This window comes from Pleurodeles waltl, chromosome 2_2 (assembly GCF_031143425.1).
Source record: "Pleurodeles waltl isolate 20211129_DDA chromosome 2_2, aPleWal1.hap1.20221129, whole genome shotgun sequence".
NCBI lineage: Eukaryota > Metazoa > Chordata > Amphibia > Caudata > Salamandridae > Pleurodeles > Pleurodeles waltl.
Genome location: NC_090439.1, coordinates 145,176,048 through 145,188,467, shown reverse-complemented (window position 1 = coordinate 145,188,467; position 12,420 = coordinate 145,176,048).

Genomic DNA, 12,420 nt, shown 5'->3' with positions numbered 1-12,420 from the left:
AAGGGCCAGAAGAAGTCTGCACAGTCTGGGTAGAGCAGCACGGTGGAGAAGGGCGCCATCCTCCCCGGCAGCCGGGACGCCACCGCTAGCAGTATCGTCACTGGTCAGGAGACCACCGCCAGAGTCATTGCCCAGGAGGGCAGCACAATCGTCACTGGTCAGGAGACGACCACCGGAGTCATTGCCCAGAAGGGCAGCACAATCGTCACTGGTCAGGAGAGCACCGCCGGCATCAGTGCCCTGGAGGGCAGCACTGTAGTCACTGGTCCGGAGAGCACCGCCAGCGTCAGTGCCCAGGAGGGCAGCACAATCGTCACTGGTCCGGAGACCACCGCCAGAGTCATTGCCCAGGAGGGCAGCACAATCGTCACTGGTCAGGAGACCACCGCCAGAGTCATTGCCCAGGACGGCAGCACAATCGTCACTGGTCTGGAGACCACCGCCAGAGTCATTGCCCAGGAGGGCAGCACAATCGTCACTGGTCCGGAGACCACCGCCAGAGTCATTGCCCAGGAGGGCAGCACGATCGTCACTGGTCAGGAGACCACCGCCGGAGTCATTGCCCAGGAGGGAAGCACAATCCTCACTGGTCAGGAGAGCACCACCAGCGTCAGTGCCCTGGAGGGCAGCACTGTAGTCACTGGTCCGGAGAGCACCGCCAGCGTCAGTGCCCAGGAGGGCAGCACAATCGTCACTGGTCCGGAGACCACCGCCAGAGTCATTGCCCAGGAGGGCAGCACAATCGTCACTGGTCAGGAGACCACCGCCGGAGTCATTGCCCAGGAGGGCAGCACAATCGTCACTGGTCCGGAGACCACTGCCTGAGTCATTACCCCGGAGGGCAGCACAATCGTCACTGGTCCGGAGACCACCGCCAGAGTCATTGCCCAGGAGGGCAGCACAATCATCACTGGTCAGGAGACCACCGCCGGAGTCATTGCCCAGGAGGGCAGCACAATCGTCACTGGTCAGGAGAGCACCGCCAGCGTCAGTGCCCTGGAGGGCAGCACTGTAGTCACTGGTCTGGAGAGCACCGCCAGAGTCAGTGCCCTTGGAGGGCCCCGGCAGCCACAGCCCCGCTGGGCAATGAGGGACCGTCATGCCACACACCAATGCACAGGTCAGACAGCAAAGTCAAGCACCGCTGAACAGGGCACAGACCGCCATGGCAAAGCACCACTGAACAGGGCACAGACCACCATGGCAAAGCACCGCTGAACAGGGAAATCACCGCCATGGCAAAGCACGCTGAACAGGGCACAGACGCTGAACAGGGAAAACACCACCATGGTGATGACCGCTGAACAGGGCAAAGCACTGCTGAACAGGTCAGAAACTGCAAAGTCACACACCGCTGAACAGGGCACAGACAGCCATGGCAAAGCACCGCTGAACAGGGAAAAGACCGCCATGGTGAAGACCGCTGAACAGGGCAATGCACCGCTGAACAGGTCAGAAACTGCAAAGTCAAGCACCGCTGAACCGGGCACAGACCGCCATGGCAAAGCACCGCTGAACAGGGCACAGACCGCCATGGCAAAGCACCGCTGAACAGGGAAAGGACCGCCATGGTGAAGATCGCTGAACAGGGCAATGCACTGCTGAACAGGTGAGAAACTGCAAAATCAAGCACTGCTGACCAGGGCACAGACCGCCATGGCAAAGCACCGCTGAACAAGGAAAAGACCGCCATGGTGAAGACCGCTGAATAGGTCAGAAACTGCAAAGTCAAGCACCACTGAACAGGGCACAGACCGCCATGGCAAAGCACTGCTGAACAAGGAAAAGACCGCCATGGTGAAGACTGCTGAACAGGGCAATGCACCGCTGAACAGGTCAGAAACTGCAAAGTTGAGCACCGCTGAACAGGGCACAGACCGCCATGGCAAAGCACCGCTGAACAGGGAAAAGACCGCCAAAACAAGCATCGTTAGCCCATGTGCAGCTGGGACAGTGATGGAACAGGAACCGTCACGGGGAGCCTGATGCAGTCTGGACACCACTCCCCCTCCAGAACCAGTGGAGACTTTTCAGAGCACTCCGCATTTACATAAACTTTCTAATTTGGAGCACCTTTTCTCACTCGATACTTCCAAAGTTACAAACAGCGTCTTTCCAGTACTTCTGTTCCTACCATGATGGGCACACTGGTAACGTTTTCCTTTGCGAGATTTTGAATCATCTCTGCTAATCGCTAAGATCTCTGTATTTCTCACATAAATAGACTCTACTATTCAGCGGTGCATTGACATGGCGGTCTTTGCCCTGTTCGGCGGTGCTTTGCCATGGCGGTCTGTGCCCTGTTCAGTGGTGCATTGACATGGCGGTCTTTGCCCTGTTCAGCGGTGCCTTGACATGGCGGTCTTTGCCCTGTTCAGCGGTGCCTTGACATGGCGGTCTTTGCCCTGTTCAGTGGTGCTTTGCCATGGTGGTTCAGGACTGTTCAGTGGTGCTTTGCCATGGCGGTTCTGATAAGGACATTGGTGTGTGGCATGACGTTCGATACACTGGACATTGGTGTGTGGCATGACGTCTTCTACACTGGACATTGGTGTGTGGCATGATGTTTCATCATTGCCCAGCGGGGCTGTGGCAGCCGGGGCCCTCCAGGGCACTGACTCCGGCGGTGGCGGTGGTCTCCTGACCAGTGACGATAGTGGGGTCCTCCTGGGCTGTGACTCTGGCGGTGGTCTCCTGACCAGTGACGATGGCGGTGGTCTCCTGACCAGTGATGATACTTGGGCACTCCTGGGCTGTGACTCTGGCGGTGGTCTCCTGACCAGTGACGATAGTGGGGCCCTCCTGGGCTGTGACTCTGGTGGTGGTCTCTGGACCAGTGACGATACCTGGGCCCTCCTGGGCAATGACTCTGGCGGTGGCGGTGGTCTCCTGACCAGTGACGATACTTGGGCCCTCCTGGGCTGTGACTCTGGTGGTGGTCTCCGGACCAGTGACAATAGTGGGGCCCTCCTGGGCTGTGACTCTGGCGGTTGCAGGGGTCTCCCGACCAGTGACGATACTTGGGCCCTCCTGGGCAATGACTCCGGCGGTGCCGGTGGTCTCCTGACCAGTGACGACAGTGGGGCCCTCCTGGGCTGTGACTCTGGCGGTGGTCTCTGGACCAGTGACGATACTTGGGCCCTCCTGGGCTGTGACTCTGGCGGTGGAGGTGGTCTCCGGACCAGTGACGATACTTGGGCCCTCCTGGGCAATGACTCCGGCGGTGGAGGTGGTCTCCGGACCAGTGACGATACTTGGGCCCTCCTGGGCAATGACTCCGGCGGTGGCCTCTGGACCAGAGACGATACTTGGGCCCTCCTGGGCTGTGACTCTGGCGGTGGTCTCCGGACCAGTGACGATACTTGGGCCCTCCTGGGCTGTGACTCTGGCGGTGGTCTCCGGACCAGTGACGATACTTGGGCCCTCCTGGGCGGTGACTCTGGCGGTGGTCTCTGGACCAGTAACGACGGTGCTGGCGGTTGTGTCTCGACCGCCGGAAATGATGGCACACTTCTCCACTGTGACACTCACAACAGGCTGGGCAGACTTCCTCTGGCCCTTCCCCACCTTTGGTGGAGTCACAGATGACTCTCCAATCACCTTGGAACCCATGTCAGTTGTTTTCCCACCAGGAGTCTTAACACGGTCCCGTTGTCCACTCTCCAATTTTATTGCCTTTACACGGGGTGGGCTGCCAGTGCCTTGGCTCTGGGTCCTACTGCCTGCCCTGGTGGCCGGTGCACCCCAAAAACCTTGAACAGGCACCACTGGTATTGGAGACTTTTTGGCTGAGGCGCTACAACGGGACTGATGAATTGGAGGGGGTGGGGTGGGGGCAAAAAGGTCCACTTTACAGAGGTACAGTTTCTGACGAACACTGGGATGGGTAGCTGGAGGGGGTCTGGGAGTGGAGGAAGAGGAGGTGGTTGTCGAAGGTGTCACTTTAGGTGTTTTGGGTGCAGGTACTGGAGGCTGTCGTGAGGTGGATGGATGTTGGGTGAGTGATTGCCGGCGTTTGTGTACTTTGGGAGGGGGCGTCACAGACACACTGGGAGAGGACACAGGGGACGTGTAAACGGCAGTGGAGGTGGTGAGTGCAGGTGAGCGGCTTGGGGTGCTGGGTGTCCTGGTGCGATTCATGGTGCCTGTAGATGTGGTGCATGCAGGTGTGTGTGTAGACGACACTGGGAGGGAGGAGGGAGAAGAGGAGGAGGGGGACACAGTGGAGGCAGTGGATGTTATTGTGTCTGTATGTGGGTGAGGCTTGCGTGAGTGCTTGTGGTGTGTGTGGTGCCTATGTTTGCTTGAGCTACTTGTGTGTGTTGACTTGTGTTCATGCTGGTCTGTAGGTGTGCTTGGGATGGGCAGGGGTACAGGAGATTGGTTCTGGGTGGAGGAAGTTGGAGGGGGGAGGCTCGACACATGGACAATTGCTGCAATCAGTGCTGAGGCCAAAGATTGCAGGGTTCACTGAAGGACAGCCTGACCAGAATGAATGCCCTCCAGGAATGCATTACCATGTTTCAACTCTCGTTCTACACCCTGGATGGCATTCACAATGGTAGACTGCCCAACAGTGAGTGACCTGAGGAGGTCAATGGCCTCCTCACTGAGGGCAGCAGGGGTGACTGGGGCAGGACCTGAGGTGCCTGGGGTGAAGGTGATGCCCACCCTCCTGGGTGAGTGGGCAAGGGGCGAATGCTGAGGGGCTGCTGGGAGGGCGGTGCTGGTAGGGGAGGTGGCGGCTGTACCTGTGGTGGTGGGGGGCACAGATGGTGCCGCCACCACAAGGGAGCCCACATCGTCGAACGAGTCCGTGTCGCTGCTTGGTGATCCGGTGGCCAACGTGAAGCTCCCCTCGCCCTCCGTCCCACTGGTGCATTCAGAGTCCGTGGTGTGGCCCTCCATGGCCATGTGGGCTGCAGCTCCCTCGTGCTCCGGTGCCACTGTACCTCCGCCTGTTGATGCTGATGTACAAAAGGACAGGGAGAGCAGACAAAGGGGGGGAAACAGAAGAAAGAGGGTTTTAGTGCATGGCATACCGCTACCGTTGGCGGACAAGACAAACGCAGATGCCCCCTGCATTACGCCGTGCTCCTGCCCTCTGCACATGCAATTTCTGGGATATGGCCTATATGGCAATGGTGGACATCGGCGCACATGGATGCCACAGGGGCAACTATACCTCGACTTGGTACTCTGCTAAGGTGGGGTAGAGTGCCACATGGGCTACATTACGGAGGGGCCTTGCCTACCAAACTCACCCTGGCCTAGGGACACCCACAGCCCACCTCCACCACCCAGACACCTCCTCTGCACGCAAAGTCCACAGAATGAAGTTGTAATCAACCCCTTGTGTGTGCTGTGATGCCCTCAAGTGCCCATCCAACTCTGGGTAGGCCACTGCCAGGATCCGGAACATCAGGGGGGTCATGGTGCGACGGGCACTCCTCCCACGTTGGGAGGCCATCCCCAGCTGAGCCTCCGCCGTCTTCTTGCTGCAGCGGCGAATGTCCTCCAATCTCTTACGGCAGTGGGTACCCCGTCTCAGGTGGGCCCCCAGGGTCCGGACCTCCTTGGCGATGGCACGCCAAATGTCCCTCTTCTGGTGGGCGCTGACCTACATGACATGCACAAGGAAAGAGGAACAGTCATTACCAACTGCACTGTCGTTGTGAGTGGCCCCCTCCCTACTCTGGCCATGTGGCCCATTCATTCCCATGCATTAATGTTCTATGGACTCTGCCCCCTTCCCTCTTCCAACCAGCCCTCTCCACCCAGGCCTAGCCCATACAACGTGCTCCCTGTGTACTAACCTGTTGGTCTGGAGGACCGTAGAGTAGCGTGTACTGGGGGAGGACCCCGTCTACCAGTTTTGCCAACTCCTGTGCAGTGAAGGCAGGGGCCCTTTCCCCAGACGCAGCAGCCATCGTCGCTTCCAGACCGAGGTCAAAGCAGCACTTGCAGTGTAGGTCCTCTCCTGTCGAAGGTCAGGTATCTAGTGATTGAACAGATAGAAAATGGCGGTGACGTCCGCGGGGGTGACGTCCGCAGCGGTGCGCATCATGACCGCCAGCGCATCTGTTCATTGGCTCCTGGGACCCATAGGGTCCAATGTTAAGCAATGCAGCATTGCGCCGCGGTCTACTACCGCCTACCGCGACAGTGTGTAACGCCAGCGCTGTTACCCCGCAATCCCATTGTCCCAGTTTAGAGGTCAGGCAGCCGCCATTTCAGGGGCCCACATGGCTTCATTTCCTACTTCGTCACACATAGCTAGGCCTACACTCAACACACATACAAGAAGGGTTTTGTGAGTGGTGTAGTCTTGTGTATGACTGTGGGTACATACCTGGAGGGATAATGACTGGTTCTTTGCTGTTGTCCTTCGTAGGCACCGTCTGCTGGGACATATGGGAAGATGGCGGAATCCTCCGGTGTACCGACCGCTGGTGGACCTGTTGACAGTGGAAGAGCGACATGTCATCGTAACCTACCGGTTTGACCGTGCCACAATCCAGGAACTATGTACCCAGTTGGAGCCAGACCTGATGTCACCAATCCGCCATCCGACTGGAATCCCCCCTGACGTGCAGGTGCTGTCAGTGCTCCATTTCCTTGCAAGTGGGTCTTTTCAGACAACAGTGGCCATGGCATCAGGGATGTCCCAGCCTATGTTTTCCAATGTGTTGTCCAGAGTGTTGTCTGCCCTGCTGAAACACGTAAGGAGATACATCATTTTCCCTGAGGTGGAGGATTTGCCTACAGTGAAAGGTGACTTCTATGCCATTGGACATATCCCCAACGTCATAGGTGCTATTGATGGTACCCATGTAGCTCTGGTCCCCCCCCACAGGAGTGAACAGGTGTACAGGAACCGTAAGAGTTATCATTCCATGAATGTCCAGATGGTCTGTTTGGCAGACCAGTACATCTCGCAGGTTAATGCTATGTTCCCTGGCTCAGTGCATGACGCCTACATCCTGCGGAATAGCAGCATCCCTGATATGATGGGTCAACTCCAGAGGCACCGTGTATGGCTATTGTGGGACTCTGGTTACCCCAACCTTTCCTGGCTATTGACCCCAGGGAGGAATCCCAGGACCAGGGCAGAGGAACGGTACAATGAGGCCCGTGGGCGGACTAGGAGGGTGATCGAACGCACCTTCGGCCTCCTGAAGGCCAGGTTCAGGTGCCTCCATATGACAGGTGGATCCCTATTCTACTCACCGAAGAAGGTTTGCGACATCATCATCGCCTGCTCCATGCTCCATAATTTGGCTTTGCGACGCCAGGTGCCTTTTCTGCAGGAGGATGGTCCAGATGACGGTGTTGTAGCAGCTGTGGAGCCTGTGGAGCCTGTGGACAGTGATGAGGATGAAGCTGATGAAGAAGACAACGACAACAGGGAGTCAGTCATACAGCAATATTTCCAGTGAGACACAGGTGAGAACATTTTCATATTTAGCATTACATTAACTTTCACACATCTACCTCTATCCTGTTTTTTGATTTAAGTCAACATTTGGTAACTGAGTTGTACCCTTCCATTACGATTTCACAGGTGTGGTTACCTACGTGTCAACTGCTTGCATCCTTCAAGGGTTTGTGATGTGTGACATAGGTATATTAGCTTTAGAATGGTACACCCATTATGACACTGTCATTAATAATACATTTTTACTAAATCACAGACTGACTCCAGATGGTTTTGGGTTTCAAGGGTGTTTATTGAAGTGCTCAGAAATGGGAGGGGGTTGTAAAATGAGGATGGGTGATGGTGGAGGAATGTCCATGGCAGAGTCCAGTCTATTAGTCTCATAGGTGCACTGCCCATCTGGGCATAGGAAGTGGAGCTGGGGCAGTTAAAGTCTGGACAGGGTAACAAAGTGGAACAGTGGGAGGACAATCAGGGTGGTCTCATTTCCTGGCGGGGGTCTTGCCATCTTGCTCTGTCCTGTTCCTGGATCTCAGGTACCGCTTGCGTGGTGGTTGTCCGTCTGCAGGGGGTGGGGTGCTGGTGTGTTGGTCCTGTGGCGGGGCGTCCTGTCCACTAGCGCCGGCAGAGGTGGTGGGCATTTCATCATCCTGGCTAGTGTCAGGGGCCCCTTGGAGTGCCACGGTGTCCCTCAAGGTCTGCTGTATGTCCTTCAGCACCCCTACGATGGTCCCCAGGGCGGAGCTGATGGTCCTGAGCTCCTCCCTGAACCCCAAATACAGTTCATCCTGCAGGCGCAGGGTCTCCTGCAACTTGTCCAGAACCGTCGCCATCGTCTCCTGGGAGTGGTGGTATGCTCCCATGATGGAGGAGAGGGCCTCGTGGAGGTTGGGTTCCCTTGGCCTGTCCGACCCCTGTCGCACAGCAGCCCTCCCAGTTCCCCTGTGTCCCTGTGCCTCCGTCCCCTGGACCGTGTACCCACTACCACTGCCCCCAGGTCCCTGTTGTTGTTGGGGTGGTGGGTTACCCTGGATGCCCTGTAGTGGTGGACACACCGCTGATTGACCTGTCCTGGGTAGGTTTGGGCCCGCTGGGTGGGTGCTGTGCTGGTGTTACCAGAGGGTGGAAGGTCGGTGTTGGGCTGTGCCTGTGCAAGGGGAACCGACTGTCCCGAGGCCCACGATGGTCCAGGATCCAGTAGGGCAGAGCTGCTATTGTCACTGTGGGCCTCTTCTGGGGGTGGAGTGGTGTTGTCTGGACCCTCTGGTGTGGTGATGGTCCTTCGGGTTCCTGCAGGGGCATAAGAGCATGATTATTGCATGTGTGTGTGTAATGGTGTGCAATGGGTGGGTGTTTGTGTACCCCAGTGCATGCATTCCTGTGTGTGGGTTTGTGTGGTGATGGTTGGGGGGGTGTACTGGGTATGTGCAGTGGGCATGGTTTAGTGATGGATGTCCATGCTTAGTTGAGTCATGCAGGGTTTGGTGCTGGGATGGGTGGTTGGTGTCATGGGTACATTAGTGAGGAGTTGTAGTGATAGGGGAGGGGGTGAGGGAGGGGGTGTGTGATAGCATGCAGGTAGGGTGGGGGATATGATAGTTAAGAATTGACTTACCAGTGTCCCATCCTCCACCGACTCCTGCGAGGCCCTCAGGATGCAAGATGGTCAAGACTTGCTCCTCCCATGTTGTTAGTTGTGGGGGAGGAGGTGGGGGTCCGCCGCCAGTCCGCTGTACCGCGATGTTGTGCCTGGAGACCGTTGAACGCACCTCCCCCCGTAGGTCCTTCCACCTCTTCCTGATGTTCGCCCCATTTCTTGGGTGCTGTCCCACGGCGTTCACCCTGTCCACTATTCTGCGCCATAACTCCATCTTCCTGGCTATTGATGTGTGCTGTACCTGTGAGCCAAATAGCTGTGGCTCTACCCGGACGATTTCCTCCACCATGACCCTGAGCTCCTCCTCGGAGAAGCGGGGGTGTCTTTGGCGTGCCATGGGGTGGTGTGGGTGATGTGTGGGGTGGTGTATGTGGTGATGGTTGTGGTGAGTGTAGTGGTGTGGGGTGTTTTGCGTGTGGATGTTGTGTGGGTGATGGTGTTGTGTGCCTCTGTGTAGTGGGGTTGTCTATTCTGTGCTCTCTCTCTGTCGCCTTCGTGTCTAATTTTTGGTCGTAGGGGTTTGTGGGTGATGTGGGTTTGTGTTTTATATTGTATTGGGTGTGTGGGAGTGTTGTTTGTATGTGTATCAGGTGTGCGTATTTTGAATTGTCCAATGTGGCAGTGTTTTGTATATGTGTGTGTTTTTTGAGCGCGGCGGTATGTTCCGCAAATGGAATACCGCGGTTGAAAGACCGCCGCGTGGATTCGTGGGTCGTAATAGCATGGGCGTGTTTCTGTTGGCGTGGAGGTGGGGGATTTGTTTCCGCCAGTTTATCACTGACCTTTGGTGTGGTGGTGTTGTGTGGGTGTCTGAATTTCGGCGGATTCCAAGATGCGTGTCATAATAGCTGTGGCGGAATGCCGCCACCGCGGCGGTGTATTGGCGGTCTTCTGCACGGCGGTAAGCGCCTTTTACCGCCAATGTTGGAATGACCCCCATAATTGTCTTGTCCTGCATGCTCCCTCACCACCTAAAATCACCCCAATTTACACACCACACTACTACAACTCTCCTCTAATCACATAATACCCTTTTCTGACATGCAACATGCCCACTAAAATCATTTGGCTCCACACCCTTGGAAATGGCAGGTGAAGTACTGGCTAGTTATAGCACTACATCTCCCAGAAGGTATTATCCCAACATTTTCAAAACTAGTACACTGCACAAAATATAACTTGTCATGCATGTTATACTAACATTCTGTCTAACCCATCTTGAATGTTCTAGTGTGGAATGGTACATGGCAATAGCAGCAATGCATTGGCTCACTCACACTAGCATCCCAATCAGTGCCCATATATAAGGGTCATAGGCTAAAGATCCCAAGCTAAGAATATATTCACCTGGTTGGGAAAGTCAGATTGCTGAGTGGATGCACATGCAGTACATCCAGATACAGGTCAATGTCTACTGTTTACTCACATACTGTGTTCCTAGAAAACACCAATGTGCATTTTACAGCTCTTATTTGTGCCCTATATTATGCCAGACAATTCACTAGGTAACAGAGATGAACAGCCATGTCACTTATCATACAATATCAGATGCCATCAGCAGTACAACCACTACCAACATATTTTAATAGCATAAAACATGAAGTATAGAATTGAAATTATAGAATTTCATGTTGTACTAAGTTAAATTATGCAGCAGCTGTCATTGTCATTGCTGGGGGTCATGGTAAGACACTGTCTCTGCATCCCACACCACCACTACGATACCCTTGTTTGAACCTGAACCCTGTGTTTCACTCCCTCCATGGGTAACCTTGTGATTGTTACAATGGAGAGGATCCGAGAGTCAGTCGCTACCCCTCTGGATGAAGACCCAGTGAAAAGAAAACTGCTAGATGTCTGGACACTGTAGAAGAACCTGACACATCTGGAAAACATGGTCAGTCAACAACTGTCATCCTCACCCTATCCCACATCGGCTCCTCCCAGCCCTGTTGCATCAATATCACAAGCAACCATTTGCCCCCAACCTGTGTCCCAAGGACTGTTACATCCAATGTGTGCCCCAAAGTACAAGTATACGATTCTCACCTAGCCACCCCTGACAATCATGGACCTGCCACCACTGAGAGTGGGCATACTGTGCCAGGGGCACAGGCACCTGGGGGTGGGGTTGTGGGAGGGATGCTGTAGGCCAGAGGATGGAGTCTCAAAGGGACAATCCTAATCAGGAAACCATCTCCCAATTCTTGGGAGCCTACTAAAGTTTCCAAGGCATGATGGGCCAAGTCATCACTATGTTGGGGGAAATCCAAAAGCTGAGAGGGACAACCACCAGGAAGTCATGCAGCAGTGGCAGGCACAAAATGCTCACTTGGCTTCCATTACAAGGTGCTGAGAGACATGAATACCACACTAAGGGCCAGATGTAGCAAAGGTTTAGCGACTCGCAAACGGCGAAAATCGCCGTTTGCGAGTCGCTAAAGCCACTTTGCAATGTAGAAATGCATTTTGCGAGTCGGAACCGACTCGCAAAATGCATTTCCGACTCGCAAATAGGAAGGGGTGTTTCCTTCCTATTTGCAACTCACAATGCGATGTAATTCCATTTGCGACCGCGAATGCAGTCGCAAATGGACTCGCAGTTACCATCCACTTGAAGTGGATGGTAACCCAGTCGCAAACGGGAAGGGGTCCCCATGGAACCCCTTCCCCTTTATGTCTGGCATTAAAAATAATTTTTCAGAGCAGGCAGTGGTCCAATGGACCACTACCTGCCCTGAAAAATACCGAAACTAAAGGTTTCGTTTTTTTTTCTTCAAAGTGCAGCTCGTTTTCCTTTAAGGAAAACGGGTTGCACTTTAAAAAAAAAAAAAACTGCTTTATTTAAAAGCAGTCACGGACATGGTGGTCTGCTGTTCCCAGCAGGCCACCATCCCCATGAGTGCCCTGAATCGCTAGGGGGTCGCAAATTGCGACCCGCCTCATTAATATTAATGAGGTGGGTCTTTGCGACCCCATAGCGAGTCGCAGAAGGTGTCTGAGACATCTTTCTGCATACTATTTTGCAAGTTGCAATTTGCGAGTCGGTGTGACTCGCAATTTGCAAGTCGCAAACATTTTTTTTGCTACATCTGGCCCTAAGTTTTGTACCCAACATCTGGCTCCTTCCGGTAGCAATGAAACATCAGGCCCTTCTACACCAGCAGATGCTAGTGGAATAGAGGTCCTGCCAGTGGAAGGATATGCCTCAGACACCCACCCTCTGTAGCTGAAGAACTATCTGCAAACATGGACGTCCAGCCAGACACCCAGCAGGAGCAGATGTCAGGACCAATCCCACTGCCAGGAAGTAAGCCTCTCCTGG